Consider the following 9,875-nt stretch of genomic DNA (forward strand, 5'->3'; position numbering starts at 1 on the left):
CAAGAAAACATTTGAGTCCTTGTATTCAGTCCACATGGGCAGCATATCCATTTCATTCCATCGCCTAAAGTCCTCCAAAAATCATATTATTTCAGACAAAGCAAGGGAATGATTGCAGCAAGAGATTAAGCGGAAATAGCTGTGGAAATACTTGGTGTAGGTAAGGTAAATATGGAATTAATGTTTTCCCCTAGCTTGGACCACGGGCTTGGACTAAAGACTATTATTGGTTTTTGGCATTTGACTATTCAACAATTGAAAAAATTATTGTATCCTCGAGTTTGCTCGTCATCAGTTTCGTTCTATGAACCAAATTAGAACATGTTCTATTTAAGCATTCACACACGTTAGGTGTTTACGCGGTGCACCGTGAATTTTCTCGTTTATTCACGCTAAGTTCACGTGCATTCAATGGATAGCGTACACGCACATGCATTTACACCAATTCCTACGCGTTAACATATCGTGTGTAATCAGGTCTTACCTCTACGTCGGTGAGATTTCCGTGAACAGGGAAATTATTTCCAGCTGAAAGAGAAGGTTGCAAATGTTAAAACTATTTGACATTTCCTGATTCTACTGTCATTCAAGACTACGCCTTGTTATCGTTCAATGATGAAGTAAGTAAAGGGGTAAGTGCAAGTGAGTGATGCGCAAAATGTACTTATGCTCAAGCCTGAGAAACAGAATTTTGAATTCTGTTTTTTTTTGTATAATAATATTTTGAATTTTGAACGAGGAGCAAGTATAGGTAGGTACTTTTCGTGGCTCTTGGTGAAGGTAATAGGAAAGTCCTATCATTTCGTGTATCTTGAAATGAATAGGGAAGTTTACGGATATAGTGACATTTAGTTTGTAAAATTAACTTATTACATACTTACTCTCACAAATATTTCAATTTCGGTTCGGTTCAATGCGCTTTAACTTAAGGTATGGGAATATCTTTCAGTGGTTTGCAAACTTTTTATCCACCTATACTAACGTACAAGACATTTGCGTGCGTAACTAGGAATATGCCTTGGGGCATGGCCTCCTTTAATATTGTATTAAAGGTGGTCATGTTTGGGGGGGTGGGATGGCCTTGGGTGGCAAACCCCCTCCTGGCAAGGGAGGGAGGATGGGAAAATTTTGGAAAAATGACATACCTGGATGGACATGTTACATCATTTTGGCCCTTAAAATTTAACTTTAAGCAGATGCAGTTATTATATATTAAATCTAGACCACAGTTTGTAATAATTCTATTATTTCTCTGAGGCTTTGGGGGTGATCTATCCCCTCATCCTCCCCATAGTTACGCCACTGGTACAAGATGAAATTTAATGTGTCTATTTAAATAACTGTACGAGCAAAATAGTATTTTCAAGTTGGGGAAAATAGGTCAAAGTTTGATAAATTATAAATATTTAATTTTTTGTCATAATTTAAAACACGTCTTCCGGCCGGTTTCGGTGTGCTTAATAAGGCTGTAAAAGTGGGCTGGGTCTGCTCAGTTAAGTGTTTGTGAAGTCATTGTATTTATTTTTCCCGAAATCGTCTAAATATGGCTCTATATATTTAGTTCTAAAAACATCGCGACAAAATTAACACCAGTTTTGACTCGCAATTCGAAAAGACCAATGGATCCGGAGGTGTTTTTATACTCACACACGGTTATATATTTTTAAGCATTGAAATCTGAAGTTTATATTATTTCCATGGCATTTTGTTACACGCTGGAAAAGTGAAAAATATGTAATCCATTTTGGATTTATAATATTGAAAATGAATGTTTAAAGAGCTGACAAAAACTCGAGTTTCCGTAAGTCGCTATCCGCGGTATTGCAGTGGGGGGCTTGATGGTGTTGCTCTCACCGGGCTCGCTAGAAAAATTGACGATATCTTAGCTTCTATTTTACTTACATGGTGCCTTCAATTTTTTCTCCAATGGGGTAGCTCCAATAAAAAATGAGAAATAACTTGTCTTTAAACATGTTCGCCCACCCTCACTCTCAGGTATAAGTTTCAACTTCTCTTGCTACCTACTCTATTTTCCATTGATTTTTCAATGCAGGGCAATGTTAATTATTTTTTGCTCTGGTTACAAGCGATTCTGCACAAAAATCAATTTAACATGTTTCTATTCTCAACGTTTGTTGCAGGTTATAATGCAATAAAAAAGATGCTGTAATTTTTGCATCCATTTTCTCCCCCCTAATCAATTAATTTTAGCAGAAAACTGTTAATATATAAAACAAATTTATTGCACTACGCAAATACCGGGAGATTGAAGAACACGAACGTATTTCACCGCTCCCTATCTTTCTCCTTTTTTCTGGTGGGTGCTCTCTCTTGTTTTTATCATGAAATCTCTTCGTCGTACATATCTATGTCGTTGATGCTATCGAGATCGCACAAGAAATTAGACCACAATTGCGAAGGTCTTAGCGTTAATTGAAAGCCGATCACGGATGTCAAGGGCTGCGTTAGGCAATCGGAGATTTCGTTGCGTCTTCGTCTTCAATGAATGAGATGCAAAGAAAGGGCTGGGAAATCTAGGCAACGTCTACCTCAGGCGCGTGACTGATGAAAGCGAGACGGGAATATCTATTTAATAATGAAACGTTCGTCATGAGGTTCGTAAATAGTATTCTTGTTGAGATAGCGGTGCGTTCTTAGGCTTTGTTTAAATATCAATAAAGCGTTTTGTTGCCTATTAAATGGATAGGCTGCCATTCATACCTTCTAGAATTTTGTTGTCCTCACGGCGGGATTTTTATCCGCATTTAATTTGGGGAAAATTGAGCCCTAGTCCGTTTGTCTGAGAAGAATTTCATTCAATATCTAAGCCACTGCTGGACATGAGGACCAGCACAACGTGTCAGATCTCGCCTGAAAAGTTGGTGGCGAACTTTGGATATTTAGTTTTGATCTCCGCCAAAGACCGGACATTCAATCCATTTTCTCATTTTTAGTGTGCGTTAGAGGAAATTGATGTCCAATGAAAATCACTGAAGGACAGCAACGTACACAAAAATGTTTCCTTATGAGATAGATTTACAGAAGTTTGAAGTTACCTCGAAGAAACTTGCATCTTTTCTTGTCGGTTTTACTGCTCAATAAATCTCTAGTTGGTATTAAAGACAGCTGAAAGTATTACTTTGATTAATAATGTCAAACTTGAAAAATCTATGAAAATTTGTATCAGAAAAATTGTGACTATTGTATAATGAAAGGGGTTATCGTTGAAAATTTCAACAGTAAAAAACGAAGTACTCAGAATACTCCTGCATATGAATGATTCTTGGAAAAAGATCAAAAGAAACTAAACTCCGTGGTAAGTCACAGTGCATAGTCACAGTGACGGATCCGGAGGGTGGTAAGGGGGGGGGGATAACCTCCCGGTAGTAGTGGGGGTCCGAACAAAATTGCCATTCTATCAAGTGTAAATTGGATACCTAAGGGGAGGGGGGGGGGGGCTATAGCCTTCTTAGCCCCCCCATAGATCCGCCACTGCACAGTTATGTATTTGAATCATAAAAGGAAAAAAAGTAAATAAAAAAATATTTCAAATACAGCCGTGACGCCAATTTATTGTGAAAATTTAAACAAATGGTGAATGACACCGAACACAACACATTATAAATACTCAAAAAAGAGTATAATAGTGGAAAGAGGGAAACATTAAATTTGCTGATTGGTCGGAGATGACGATTTAATCAAAATACTTCAGTTAGGAAGGAAGTTTACGCGGTGAAAGTGGAACATAGCATAACCATAGACTTCGACTAAATTCAAAGTTGAGTTGATTGAAGGGCAAGATTTTGGGTGCTTCAAGTCATCAGAAAAATCACATGAGCAATTATTCTTGTGCTAATACGCAATATTGCATCGTTCCTGTAAGTCTTCTTGAAGGCTTCGCCAACGGAGTTAAACAAGGTGATCGTTAGTTTGATTGCCGTCCTCGTGACGACTTTGTTTTGGTTCGAAAGATGTTGCGTTCATGCCAATACTCACGACAATTTTAGACTTGGCAAGCCAGGCTCTGCAGATCTCTCGGTCATCTAAAATGCGGTTGGTATGCCACTATCAGCTGTAAATCTTTCTTTTATTCCTCATTATTTTTCATGCTACATTGAAGTTTGTAGCTGCAAAGAACATGCTTTTGGAACCGCTTGTTGCGAAAAACTGTCGTTAAAATATTTATAAATTATAAAATATTTATGTAAAAATTGTTAATAAAAATATTATTATAAAAATAGCAAATGTATGTGGCATTGAGCGGTAGACTCACGTGACTTCTCTTTTTGGAGATGTATTTAATACACTTTCACACAAATTCGCATTCATAGGAACACTGACTGGAGACTTCTTGTTAAGGAATTTTTAGCGCAGCTATAATAATTTTTGCTTCTGGAGCCTATTTCAATGTTAATGCTCTCTTTGCCGATTGTTAAGTATGCGTATTATATCTACGCTACTATTTGAGGTCAATTTTTTGAACTTTTTGTCGCCATTAGTTTTATTTTTGATTCTTCCTCAATTAATGTTTTACAAGTCCATTTAAAAATTTTCATGGCATATGTTGTTTACCATCAACACCTTCTTGCTTTGTGTATTTATGTTGATTGATGAACTGAAATTTTTAATTTTTCAAAGATAAATAAATATTATTTTTTATCCACAGATAAACTGCGTATCACTTTGTTTTGCAGGTTATGCATACTGCGCAATGTCCCCTTAAACTTTTTAAAGAGAGAATAGTATTAAAAGATTAATTGGTCAGCTTGGCTTGGGTGTGATGGTTCATTGGCATCGGTCGGCCATCGTCCTAAAAAGAGGTTTATTATGTAAGTTTAAGCGGCAAATGTAAGTGGCATTGACATTCTCCACATGCCTTGATTCCACTTTGGCTTCTCGTTCCTTCTCGGATGACATTCCGTTCTTGTTCAACCAACAAGTTTTCGGCTCTCCAATATTTCAGTTTAATCTTTCAAAATTTCTTATTCGTATTTAATATGACTCAAATTTTAAATTTCACTTTTTACCAATTTTTTATCCAATTTTACCTTGGAAAGTTATCTTTTGCATAACCAACCGAATTACATAATTTTGAACTCGCGTGAAGCTTAGGGAAAACTATTTGGCTACGTTCCTAATAAGATTGCGTCAACGGTTTTGTTTTCTCTCATTTTTTTACGAAAAAGTGGGAATCCAATACTTTTTCGTCACGTGTATTTCTAATTTTTTTTTTACAGTTTATAGGGTATTGGATGCTGCGAAAATCATTGCTACTAATTTGAATTTGGGCATTTCCCTAATTTATTGTCAGTTCCAATCAAATAATCGTCTACCATATTCGACGTAAATACATGATTCTGGGCGTAATGAAGCGACGAATTTCACTCTCCGACTGGAAACTGGAGAGTAACAAATCAATGTGTTCCGATCTGGAAGGAAATACAATTTCCCCGAAGGCAAACTCATCATCGCCCCGGAAACTGATCTTTCGTGTTGCTCCGCATTCATGCAAAGGCTTCCGTCACTTATGATTGGAATCTCTTCCCAAGGATGGAGAGGTGTAGCCGCAGTCACCCTCGTGATTTTCGATAAACCTTTTCCAATCGGAAGGACGATAACTCTGGCGAAATAATGTATGCACAAAATATATGCACTGCGTGAAGGATTTGCGCGACGGAAGGGGAATTGAGGGAGGGTGTGAGGAAGGGGAGGTTAACTGAAAGGTGGAGCAAGTAGCAGTTGAGCTTCTAGTAGTTCCAGATGCCACCTACTTCGGGACTTGGTCTACAGATGGCTCTGGTGGTCTCTCTTCCCGGTTTTTAGGATGCGTACGGCCACGTACTACCACGTACGGCTTATCGGCAGTCGAATAGCTAAACCGGGCGGAATGTCAGTACATGAAAGGGTGTGTTCCAACGCACGTTCGGGTTGTATTTTATTTTCAGTGATACTAGCGTTGGATCCTAATGGGGGCACGAATAATAATTTGAGGGTTCCCCTTAAATTGATGATGTAAGGTAAATTGACCATTAGTTCAATACTCATTGTGAGATAACAATGGAGCAATGAATTTTTAAAAGTCTAATTATATGATAGCTACATCATTGAATAGCTCGAGCTGATTTGGATGATCATGTGTTTTGATGTGGGTTCCTAAGACGTAAAGTTTGGTAATCTTTCTCTTCGTCATGAGCAGCGTTTAACTAGTTTTTCCGCGGGAAATTAGTCATCCGTCGGTTTTCATGGGTCTGGATGGTTACGAAAACAAGAAAGTACATCGATTAAATATACTAGGGTGTCCAAGTGGGTGGAGGGGTTGCTAATGGCGCACAGTGAGCCATTTAAATTTTTTGGGACTCGTAAAACTATAATGGAATGGTTTAATAAATAATGTTACCATAAAATGCTTAATATTCCTGTAGAAATTGACGAACAGTGGTACCCACAATGCATAGTAGTCAAGAGATATACTCATTAAAGGTTTTTGGAGTAGATTCCTCCAGGACCGGCTCAAGGCAAAATACTTACCCGGGAAAACTGCTGTTGTTTGGCCCCCTACCGAGGGGTTAGGTATGAAATTCCCCCAATTAGTTCGGTGGACCTCCCACGGGAATTAAACAAAAAATTTAAAAATGGTGTGTTTTTGCAAAATGATGTATACCAAAACAATTTAGTTTTCTGCTTGGGCGTTTGGTCGCCCCCCTACCTACGTCGCGTCGCGGCGCGTCGCCGGGGGCAGTTGCTCGGGTTGCCCACCCATTAAGCCGGCCCTGGAGGCCTCTGTCTTAGGGGGGCTTAGTTGATAGGTTTTGGAGATGAGCCGTTGAGCAATGGGACTGAACTCAGGAAATGGCCCTCTGCGCAACCCTTGCCTATGAGCATATTGGTGTTTGTTCGTAGAAAATGTTTGGATCATAACAATGTACTTATGTGGGTGCGAATGTGCGTTTAATAATTTATTCTTCTTAGCATTTATTTCAGCTTATCTGTCTTTTGTTCATCATTATTCACCTGGGGATAAGAGGGAGATATGGAAGTGTTACTTTTGGAATAATTTCTATGAGGATAAATTTCTTTAGCGTATTTTAAAAATTTTAACGCACTTTCAAATGACTCCATATTTTAATAGTTCATCCATAGATTAGTCCGCAGTTTTTCCCACAATGTGGGGAATATCTTTTGCCCTATGAGTCATTCTACCTCTTATTGTGGGAAAATTCTGATTAACTTAGTATGGCACCGACAAGTTGTTGTTAATCGCGAGATGAAATGCTTAGTTTAAATGATATTTCAATTACCTGAAATCTAATCGTGCACTTCCGTCATATTCAGAATAATTTCATTTTTTAAGATCGGTCTGAATAATTAAGATCGTTTCTCATTTCATGCGTTAAAAAAAGTAGTGATTATTCTTTAATATGACAAATGCTACAGCACACTTGGTGTATAGGAATCGTTAAATGTTTTTCATATGCCTTCTTCGAATTGGCATTGGTTCAAAATTCAATAGCGGCCGGCGTTTCTAGTAACGGCTCGTCGGTCGCTCGTTATCACAGCTATTTTCTACGGCCTATTTTTCCTTCGTAGTACATATACTCGGAATTTTCTTTTTTAAGCTATAGAAAAACTCGAATGTTAAATCAAAACTCTTATTTCCTAGAGTGAGATTAACCTGGATAAAGCAGTTATGATTTTTTTTAACTTGCTTTATATTTTCATTAATGGGCTTTGCTTTCCGAAGCATTGCCTAAGGACATGAAAGAGCTCTTTTCTGAAGAGTTATAGTTTTTGGAATAGCTTAGTTAGTGATAAAGTGGCGCCTGAATTGGTTTTACAGGAGGGTATTAAGCCCATATGAATTAAAGGATGATAGGCTGAGTAATTTTAAATTAGGATAACCAATGATATTGTATATTTTAGGTAAATGTGAAATTTAAAATAGAGGAATTATGATTGTACTAGTTGATGGATAGGAAGTACTACGATTACTGAAAGTGGCGGCTAGTGGACAGACATTTTCCTCATTTTGGAGGGTATGATTTAGCGCCTCCCATATATACGTTCCTGAATGGTTTAAACAGTGGCTTAACTAGGAATATGTTTTGGGGGGGGGGATGGAATGGCCTAGGGTGGCGACCCCCTCACCCTCAAGCAATGGGGGTCCGGAAAAAAATTTGAAAAATGACATGCCTGAAAATACATTTTACATCATTTTGGCACTTAAAATTTAACTTTTAACAGATGCAGTTATTATACGTCAAAACTAGACAATAGCTATAAATATTTTTTTATTTCTCTGACGCTTTGAGGGGGGATCTATCCCCTCATCCCCCATAGTTACGTCACTGGGTGTAAAAGTAAAGGGAACTTTTATGGGAACAAACTAAATGAGGAGAGCCTGCATTACAGCTTTTTTTCTCTTCCGGTCTGACATGGCACTTGGAGGAAGCGACCTTCGGCTGAGATCATTGGCACCTTTGAGAGAATGAAATGGAAGTCGCATTTAAACTAAAGGAGCTTTGGAGACCACGGTTCAACGTTTCATCCGACAGACAGTTTGGTTACATTGACCATCATCATAAAAAGTTTACAAGTTTGTATTGGCGTTTCAGTTACGACAGTTTCTCAGGAAAAGTAAGAAAAAATCCAGGGTTGGTTGGACAGGCAACGTATCGAAAGCCCTTCAAGATATTTAAATTTCAATGTAATGACTGGTAGCTGTAAAGAAATGTTTTACACGTGAAATACAGCCTCAGAATTTCATAGCACGCAAAAATGCCGTGGGCACTGTACATACTTTGGTGCTGACTGTGTCGAAAGGAGTGAGTGCTAATTGAGTTATTAAAAATGTAGCCTATCCTCAGTTTGTGCATATTTCAGGAGTGATATGACCGCTGACTCATTCTTAAACGCAAGTAGCGAGCCAAACGAAAATGTGCCTTAGTGGTTCATAATCCATGATGATCACGAAGATAAGTTAAAAGATAATGCATACTCGAGTACTGGAAGTATCATTCCTTTAATTGGGAGTTTTCTAAAGCACTCGCCGTTCCAGTCCGTAAATTTGACCTGGAGTTTTAAATATTTAAAACTTTGTCCTGTAGGTCTTCGCTTTTCCTTTTTGATCTCCTTCAGTCTCTTCGCTGAGTGGCAGGTGGAGCGGAGGAAGAATACATATCGTTGACATTTTAAGTCACTAACTGTCGAGGGTACGGATTTAATGTGAAGAGTTGCGCAAGTTTTTTGGAGGGGGGATGAGAAAAGGGATGTCGGAGGAGGGCTTAGGAGATAAGACGGAAAGCGTGCGGTCCAGGGACATTGGGGAAATAAGGGGAAGTTTTTGAGCAGAGAACACCAACTTTTGAGCTGAGTTGACAGGGCGATCGGCGAGAGGAAAGATCACAGATCTTATAAAAGGGGATGGATTATGCTTTCTATTCGGCGCCCCCGGATCTGTTTCTAGTTTATTATCGTGCATCTCCATTCCTGGAACGAAAAAATTCAGTTTATCCTCGGAATCGTGGAAGGATATTCGGAATTTACACCTGGCCAGGTTCTCCATCGCGTCGTCCATCTTCATCTGGGCATTGCTCGATTGGCCGACTCGTTTATCGAAAAGCCGGCCGTGATGGAGAACCTGACCCGGTGGAAATCCCAAATAACCTTCCACGATACGATACGCCGGGAAAGCGTGCGATAATTCTAATCCTCAGAAATTATGGTTTCATTATGTAACTATTGTACTGCCTTTTTATTTAGATTTTTATGCACTCCATTACTCTGGAGCAAAAATTTAGTTAAGCATTAGAAATACTGGTTTCATAATGTTTATCGATGAGGTGGTACCGCCTTTATTTTAACTTGAAGCTGGATGG

Source organism: Ischnura elegans, chromosome 3, assembly GCF_921293095.1.
Source record: "Ischnura elegans chromosome 3, ioIscEleg1.1, whole genome shotgun sequence".
Classification (NCBI taxonomy): domain Eukaryota; kingdom Metazoa; phylum Arthropoda; class Insecta; order Odonata; family Coenagrionidae; genus Ischnura; species Ischnura elegans.